This window comes from Tupaia chinensis, unplaced genomic scaffold (assembly GCF_000334495.1).
Source record: "Tupaia chinensis unplaced genomic scaffold, TupChi_1.0 Scaffold000411_1, whole genome shotgun sequence".
Lineage (NCBI taxonomy): Eukaryota > Metazoa > Chordata > Mammalia > Scandentia > Tupaiidae > Tupaia > Tupaia belangeri.
The window spans coordinates 272,048-281,255 of record NW_006159916.1 but is presented as its reverse complement, the minus strand read 5'-3'; the positions used below and the strand labels follow the sequence as shown (position 1 = coordinate 281,255).

The following is a 9,208-nucleotide window of genomic DNA, read 5'->3' as shown; positions in this document are numbered from 1 at the left end:
TCAGATATTTGGCTCCTGATCACCTAGACGTGTGGAGAAAATCAGAGTATGGAGGCTGAGCAGTGAAGTGAGAAAGGTAAAAAGAAAAAGGAATAGAAAAAAAATCAAAGAAGAGGGAAAAAAGACAAAAACAATAAGAAAAAGAGAATAAAAAATTATTATTTTTTTTCAGCTGAGAGCTAAGTTTAAAAATTAAAAAAAAAAAAAGAAATTTAAAAGAGAGAAAGAGAGAACTGGAAAGTGACAGAGAGGATAAGTAGGGTGCTCTAACCTGACTCCTGGCTAGACTGGGGAGCAGGAGGGTGAAGTCTGGGCAGAGGATCTTCTGTGGTCGAAATCCCTCAGACAGAGAGAGAGAGAGAACGAGAAAGCAAGCTGTCAGATCAGGGACACCATGAAATGCCCAAATACCCATATAATGGACATTCCAGAAGATGCAGAGTGAAGGGTCTCAGGCCACCATTCCTGCCCAGCCCCCACCAGTGCAGGTCATGGCGTGAGCAGATGCACTCGGGACATAGAGGACGAGTGAGGAGAGCCCACACCCTGCTGTTGCCATGCTGTCCCACCTGGGGTCCCAGTGTGATACTGACCAAAGGGTTGGCTAAACTGCCGGTGCACACACAATTTCCAATTTATGAGCACGATGGTTTTTGAGATAGGAAACAGCTTTATTGTTATCAGCAATAAAGACAGGAAGACATCTGTGATAGACACTGAGGCCCAGAAACACGAACTTGGCACACCTAGGTCCATCTGAGTGGGAAAGCTGCAGTGGTAACCACTGTGAGGCCCCACACCAGCAGCGAGGAGCTGAATTCCGTCATGAGATAGACAAGAGGAGAGCTCTCTCCAGGACAGTCATGACTTGTCAGTGGACCCTGGCTATTCGATCGCATTAAGACCTGAAGGGTCCTAGGGTAGCTGCTGGAGGTGACTTTGGAATGATGAGACTCACTGACTGTGCACACAGGGAGGTGCAATACAAACACATGGAATCTCCCCAGTTGCTTAACACTCTGAGCTAGCCAGAGGGTAGCCAGGAGACGGGTATCCCTCTTTACGGAGGCAGCCAGGGGACTGGCACTGAGTTCCAGAGGCAGGGGAGGGGGGAAGGTTCAGCAAGAGCAGTGGATGGGTAAGAAGGAGACATTTTGGGGTTCTCTGTACGAAGAAAGAAATGAAAAAAAATTTTTTTAAAAATGATTGTGGTCCAGGAGGTGACATGGTGGTTAAGGCACTCTACTCTCACATGGTCAACGTGCTTCACCTCCTGGACCCAGCAGCTTAAAGATCACACCAGACATGTGTGCTTGCAAACTAGAATCCTGAGGGGAGAATGGAGGGGAAAGGACTGCAGTGCGTTTATCCCCCCAGGGAGGTGATTTCTAGCTCACTCTAGCACATACATGCACCTGATGGCAAAAATCCAGACAAGAAAAGAAAAAATAACTGAGTCAGGAGATAATGTAGAAATTAAAGTTGCATCTTGTGACTTTCTCAAGAACGTGAGGTAGGCCCGGCCTGCTCCAGTCGCCACCGCGGCGGCGGCCACAAGAACGAAGGAAGATCTGACTGCAGCCATGAGCTCTCATGAGAGCGTCAAGTGTGGACGCTCTGGCCACCAGGCCCGGGAGTGCCCTGCAGGCGGAGGTCTGGCCGTGGGATGAGCAGAGGTTTCCAGATTGCTTCCTCCTCTCTCCCAGACATATGTTACCGCTGAGTCTGGTCATCTTGCCAAGGATCGAGATCTTCAGGAGGATGCCTGCTGTCACTGTGGGAGAGGTGGCCACATCGCCAAGGACTGCAAGGAGCCCAAGAGGGAGCCAGAGCAGTGCTGCTACAACCGTGGTGAACCAGGCCACCTGGCTCGTGACTGCGAAGATGCGGATGAGCAGAAGTACTACTCTTCTGGAGAATTTGGACATATTCAAAAAGACTGCACCAAAGTGAAGTGCTACGGGTGTGGCGAGACTGGTCACGTGGTCATCAACCACAGCAAGACGAGGGAAGTCAACTGTTACCGCTGGGGCGAGTTGGGCACCTGGCATGGGAATGCACGATTGAGGGACAGCCTAATTCTTTTCCTTTGTTGCCCCTCCTTTTTCTGGTTGATGGTTGCATTATTTTCTTTGAATCCTCTTCGCTGGCCAAAGGTTGGCAGATAGAGGCTTCTCCCAGGCCAGTGAGCTTTACTTGCTGTGTAAAAGGAGGAAAGGGGTGGAAAAAACTGACTTTCTGCATGTTTAGTTTGGTAGAGGTGCTATGTATAATGCCCTGTTTAAGAACCCCCTTTCTGTGCCACTGGTGAATAGGGATTGATGAATGGGAAGAGTTGAGTCAGACCGGTAAACCCACTATGGGGTTCTTGAATACGTTCCCCTGTAGGAGGTCAAAGCAATTCTGAAAGTGTCTATGAAAGTCCATAAATAACATTAAGTTTAGCATATTGAGGGTCTTGGATTGTCTGACCTCAGTAACTATTAAACAGCATCAAGTAACATCTGGATCAGGCCCTACATAGAACATACAGTTGAGTGGGGGTAGACAAGATAAAAAGACAAACATGCGTGTTCATGGCTATGCGAGAGAAATCGGGATAAAAGCCTAAGCAGAAACAGCTTCACCCCAGCGTTGATGCTGGACACGTCGATGGTGATGATAAAGATTCAGAACACATTTTTTCAAGGACGAACTCTAACAGCGATGCTCAGAGTTAGCAGAATTTGGAGCTATTCCGGAATTGCAGAGAAATGCATTTTCACAGAAATCAAGATGTTATTTTTGTGTAACTATATCACTTAGACAACTGTGTTTCATTTGCTGTAATCGGTTTTCAAAAGTCAGTTGGAAAAAGCAACTGAAGTCCTAGAAAATAGAAATGTAATTTTAAACTATTCTAATAAAGCTGGAGGAGGAAGTGGGGAAAAAAATAATGTGAGATATTGGTCAATCTCGCATCAGAAATAAAGTTCCTGAACTGCTAAATATATAGCTACGATGGTATCAGAGTTTCTGATTTTGGACATCATTATTGTCTGTATCTTCCCCCTTTGGTCATGTAGCCCTGTATTCCTTTCTAACTTTAACAGAAGCCATTCTTGAAAGAATTTTAGTTACTTTAAATAATTTAGAAACTGTCCTGATGAACTCTCACACTTGTCCTTTTTTCATTGGGACACAATTTCAATTTTTGCCCCTAATCTGCTTTTCTCGGTTTAAAATCCTCCAATGATTCCAAATAAAGTTTTTGTTCCCCACGAGTTCAGCACTTGGGATCGATCGTTATCTGGATTGTCCTCCTGAGCACGTCTCCTCTGTGATGTCCCCAGGTCCCTCCAGGGTCCCAGCACCCCAGGTGTGTGGGAAGGCAGCTTTCTCTCCGCTCCTCCTGGTCCTCGGTCCACACACAGGAGGTTCCCCCAGTCCTGCTACTCACGGTGTGGCTCTGCTGACTAGGTTAGAGGAGGACACTGGGGGTGGAGCAGGGCCTGTGGAAAGGCAGCTTCTCAGGCTCACCCCAACCTGCAGAATCCGAGTCTGCGTCTCACCAGGTCCCCAGGTGTGCAGGCACATTTGTCTGATAGGCGGCGTCCCCAGCATTTTGGCCCAGGAGGCAGAGGTCAGACCTGGGCAGGTGAGAGGTTGTGCGGAATTGCTCCTTCCCTTCCTCATTCTTGTCCCCAGCACGTCTGCTGCCACCCCTCGGCTCAGGTCTGGAAAAGCTGGCAGCCCCCAGAGTCCCACAGTTGCCCTCCTCTCAAGGTCAGGAAGATGAACATGCTCTGGCTCTCCTGGTCCTTCTGGGTGTCCTGGGGGTGAGCCCTTGGGTTTAACTCACGTGGGCATAAAACCAAGGCCCGTTCTAAGGTGAGCTCTCCTCTGGGATCTGGGGACTGAAAATAACAGACAATCAGATTTCTCTGGTCAGTTAGGAATTTTCACTCCAGGGACATTTCATGAGTCTATAAGCTCATCATGATATTTTCACCTTTTTCTGAATCGTCACACCAAGGGCTCATCGGGCAGCTGTGCCAGCTGTGGGACCCTGTCCGAAACTCCCCCTGCTCCTGCTCTCTGCTGCCCCTGGTCTCCGCCCCTCCTCCGAGCCTCACTGCGGAGCAATAACGAGTGCTGGGCCTGGGCTCACTGCCCTGGGACAAAGCTCCTGAACCCCGCATGTCCCCAGCTCTGTGAGCTAATGTCTAGCTCAAGGAGAGGGCACCTGCGGGCATCAGGCTGGAGCTGGTGGCTTCAAAGGCCAAGCAGGTGAGCAGAGGATAGAGCTGTCATCCCCAGCCATGACCCCATGAGGGAGAGGGCCTGAGATGGAATTCAGTCCCCATTGGCTGCTGATTTCCTCTCATGATTTCCTCGGAAACTGAATAAAACCCCTAAACTGTGGTTTTGGAGAGCTTCCTGGTGAGAGGGGGGTCACCCCAGAGAGGCATGAAGTCCCTCACCTTGCCCTGTGCGTCTCTTCCGCGTGGGCTCTTCCTGAGGTGTATCGGTTATCCTGAGCCAGCAACAGTAAGCAAAGTGCTCTCCTGAATTCGGACTCAGTCTATGAATTAACACATTTAAGGAACCCCAAAATTATAGCAGTCATTGGACCTCTGAGTGGCCCCAGGAATGTGACTGGTTCTGAAGTGGGGCAGTCCTGTGGGTCTGAGCCCTCAGCTGTGGGGTCTGTGCTAACACTGGGGGAGTGAGCGTCAGAAGTGAATTGATTGTTGGGCACCTGGCTGGTGTAGAATTGGTTGGTGTTGGAAAAGATGCCCCGTATTTGGTGTTAGGAATCAACCCTCAAGACTCACTTCTCTCTGTCCCTTGGTGTTTGGGGTGAGGCTCAGGAACAGGACATAGAGTCAGGCAGTGCCCTGGGGACCCTTACAGGTCACTACAAAGTCAGAACGCCCTGTCACAGCCGGCACTTCAGTGTTTGGGTTGAGGCTTAATAGTGGTGCTGGCCTCATCCCTCTTAGCTGTGTGACATTGGGTTAGTCTCTGGTGCTCCCTTTCCTCCTCTGTACGGGGGGATTCCTACTACACTATTCCTTGAAAGTATTGCCAGGAATCAACGTGAACAATTTCATCATGGGTGACTCCATGGCCCACTGGTGATGGGCTGCCTGAGAGAAACCAGAGCCCAGCCAGTGACCGCATCTCCAATCCCCAGCCTGAAACATGGTGGACACTTTTCCAGTGCCGGAGACCCGAGGGCTGGAGGCCTGGATGAAGGGGAGTGCAGCATGGCCAGGCCATGGGAGGGTGCTCATGTTTCTTCCACTCTCTCTGTGTGTCTTCATCTTCCACATGCTCTATCATGACTAAAGAAGAAAAGTGGAATTGCACTGTGTGTCCCTTGATGCTTGTTTACACTAAGATGTCTTGTTCTCTATGATGTGCACTTCTCGTTCCCTAAGGAGAAAACTCCTGTGTTAAATAACGGTTTCATTTTCCTGTTACAAAAATGAATCAGAGCTGTCTAACAGTGACCAGGGCGTCTGCTCGCCCGGAAACACCCGCAGGCAGAGAGGAAGAAATGCATTCTGCATCTCCTGAGCGTGTTGGGGCTCTGCTGGGTGGGCCAGGTGCGCTCTGCAGGCTGCTAGGATAGGAGTAAGAACTCAGGGCTCTACTGTGAACTATCCTCTTGTGCCAACTCCATGGCCTACTGGTTAAAGGGAGCCACATTCTGTATGGGCCCCTGCAGATAAATCCCAACGCTGGTGGCTTGAAAACCTGCTTGCCCCATAGAAATGTATGCTTTTCCAGATCTAAACAAGATGGAGTGATGGAGGATTGTGGCATGACTGTGCCCCACTGGAAGGTGGTTTCTCCCTTTCTGTCCCTCTGTCCCTCTATTTTTCTGTCTCTCTCTGGTGATGGCACCACCCACTGACTACAAAAAAAAAAAAAAAAAAGAGAGAGAGAGAGAGAAGGAAAAAAAAGAAAAATTATCCTGTCAAAAAAAAAAGAGAGAGAGAGAGAAGGAAAAAAAAGAAAAATTATCCTGTCAAGATGTCAAGTGTCAAGATCTTTGATTGTCATTGAGTTTGGTGGTTCTCACAGATTCTCTTCTCTGCCCAGGCCCTTCCCCACACCCTCCTAAGGCCTTCCTGTCTGTGCTCTCCCAAGAGTGCATCCTCCACTTCTTTTTTTTTTTTTTTCAGAGGTTTTGCTATAGAGTGCACGGCCACACAGGCAGAGGTCATGGCTAAAGGAGTCCCGAGACCTCTGAGCTGTTTCACCTGCTCCCCTCTCCCAGACGATTCTACCCAGGCTTGGTGAACTCGCTTCTTCCTGCCGGTCACCCGAGCCGTGGGGAGGACCAGCTTGCTCATTTCTAGGTGGTCCAGGATCTTTCAGGGCAAACAGGCTCTGGGTCAAAGGCTTCAGTGATGACTGTCACCTAGTTCCTCTCTCGTTGCAGAGAACCTGGCACCTGGGCCACCCTGAGATACTGAAGTCCGAGGAGCCCTCCCAGGGCTGGCTGTGGTGCCCTCTGAGACAGCTCAGCCCCTTCCTGCTCCCTTCACATCCGTCCTTCTCAGCACTGCCTGCCTCCTTCCTCACCCTGGGGGTTCCCCTCTGTTAGCTCAGTCTCATTCAATAAACTCTGAAAACTGAACCGTGTCCCTCTGTTTATTTCACCCCGTTGTCCCACACTCAGCACAGATCCTGGCACAGAGGAGACCGTCCATGAATATTGTGAGATGGACGATAGAATGCACAAGCACATCTCTGCACAGGACCAGCTCTGCTACTGGGGTGTGAACCAGACTCTAGCCTGGCCCTCCCCTATTTACGCCCACCACTGCTGGATCTTGGGGATATCAGGGTGGAGTCTGGCATCCAGTTCAGGACATCGGCTGGACTGGGCATCGGGTCATTTCACCTAAGACTCCGCCTCCCCCTTGATGTGGAGATGGCTGGCCTGGCTGACCTGAAACACACCGGGCACATACATGAGCCTCAGCTCCCGACAAGCTGGAGTGCTGGGAGGGTGGGTCGTGACGGGACAGAAGCCTGTTCGAGGTGCCTGTCTTTTTCTCCCTCCCTCTGTTTTGTACACGAACCCACTCTCCACCATGAATACAATGAATAAATTTTAGTAAGTCTTCATACACCCTGGGCCTGCAGGTGGTGTGGTGGTTAGGGCAACTGGATCCCACCAGGTTGACTGAGTGGTTTGGGTCCCAGACCTGGTGACTTGAAAGTCATGTCAGATGCATATGTGTACATTCCCAAAACCCTCAGAGGAAAATGGGGGACTGAGGCCATTCCCCTGGGGGTGTTTTCTTACTCTCACTCTCACTCTCTTTACGAGTACATGTGGCCTACAGTAAATTTAAAAGAAAATCCAAACATCTTTTATAATGAATAAAGAAATAAATAGAATCTTTTCATATTAAAAAAAATAATAAAATGTACTAAAAAAATAAAGAAAACTATCTGTGGGCTACAATTGGCTTCCAGAGCTAGATCTGTTTAAGACAAATTGCTTTTGTTGGGGAGATGGGCAGGTCTAGTAACTGTTCTTGTACTACAAAATCTATTTCCCAGTCTGCTATTTAGAACAGAACTTTGCTCTTGAGGCTGCTAATGCTTCTGCATGGGTCACCCAGTAGCAGCCATGAGTAAAGTCGTAAAAGCACTGACAGAGGCTCAGGAATGAGAAGAGGTCTTCTGTTCCTCTTAAACCCTCTGTAAGAAATCAGGAGTGCAGGAACAGGAACAAATTTTAGGGCAGTAATAGGGAGTGGCAGGGACTGTGGCACTAGAGAGCCTGGCAGGAGTCTATAGAGGTCAGCTACTGTCCAGCTCCTGTGGAGTGTGCCCATGTGTCACAAGAGACCTAATGTGTCCAGATTCTTACTTTTGAAGAGATACCAGAACTTTGATAGTTCATGTGGACACTAGCAGGAGGCTGGACTCCCACATGGCCGATTGTGGTTTGAGTCCCAGACCTGGTGGTTTGTTTTCTCACTTTCACTCTTTGTCTCTTGCTGATGTGCACTCATGCCCTAGAGCAAATAAAAAATGATAATAGATAAAATTCAAATAATTTTTAAGTTAATGTGAAAGTTCTCAAATTTACATATTAAAAAAAGCCATATAAACAATTTTTATTTCAAGGTTTGTGCCATAATATGCGTGCATTGGCTGGAGAGAGACAGAGAGAGAAAAAGTGAGAAAGCACCCCCTAGTGGGGACGACACGCCATAGCCCCTTCTCCTCCATTCTCCTGAGATTTTGAACACACCTGTACTCACAGATGGAGTGTTATTCAAGCCAACAGGTCTGGGACTCAAATAGCAGTTGGCCACATGGGAGCCCAGCACCTTAACCACCATGCCACCAGCTGGCCCCATTTAAATGATTTTTAAATGCCACGTGGTCCATGCTGTGTTCACTCCACTTGGCTATGGTTTGGGTTGATCCCACAGACTTGAGATTGCCATCTCTGTTTGAGGCTTAAGGATTGAAAAGCTCTGAACAGAGGCTTATCACACACCCCAGGGCAACCCGAGGCGGTACCCAGTGGGGGCACGTGGTGACCCCCTCGCTCACTGAAGTCTCTCTCTTGCATGAACTGGGGCTCTTTTGTCTTTCCACCGGCTCTACTGTCCCTGTCTCCCCTCAGCCCACTAATGCCTCTAATACACGTCAATGTTTAGAAATTTAGTGCTTATTAGAATTACATTTTGTGTTCTTTAGCATTTTTTATTTTAATTTGCCAGAGAGTATCTATGCTTGATAGAGGCAGAAAGAGGGAGAGGGAGAAAGCCCACCCCTAGTGGGCTGCAGTTACACCTTGGTCCTTTCTCCATTTCTCTGTCTTACTGGGACTTTGGGCATGTATGCACATATATGGGGTGTGTCTTTCAAGAGTCCAGGGTCGAGATTTGAACCATGTGGATTAAGCATATGGGATCTGGCTCCCTTAACTACTAGACAACAGAGTCAGCTCTGTAATTTTATTTTTGTTTTGTTTTTGTAATCTGCTATAAGGAATGTGCATTTTTCCGACACACACACACACAAACAAAGAGAGAGAAAGTGAGAAAGCATCCCCCAGGGGAGTGGCCATTTCATAATCCCATCTTCTCCATTCTCCCTTTGGGTTTTGGGGCATGCATGCACACATACCTGGTGTGTTTCTCAAGCCACAGGGCTTGGGACTTGAACTGCACAGTTGAGC

General features: G+C 48.7%; 1 pseudogene; it reads left to right on the top strand.

Moving 5' to 3' along the window:
- The first annotated feature begins 1,394 nt into the window (after positions 1-1,394).
- LOC102487153 (cellular nucleic acid-binding protein pseudogene) lies at positions 1,395-2,311 on the top strand (annotated as a pseudogene).
- Positions 2,312-9,208: the final 6,897 nt, after the last annotated feature.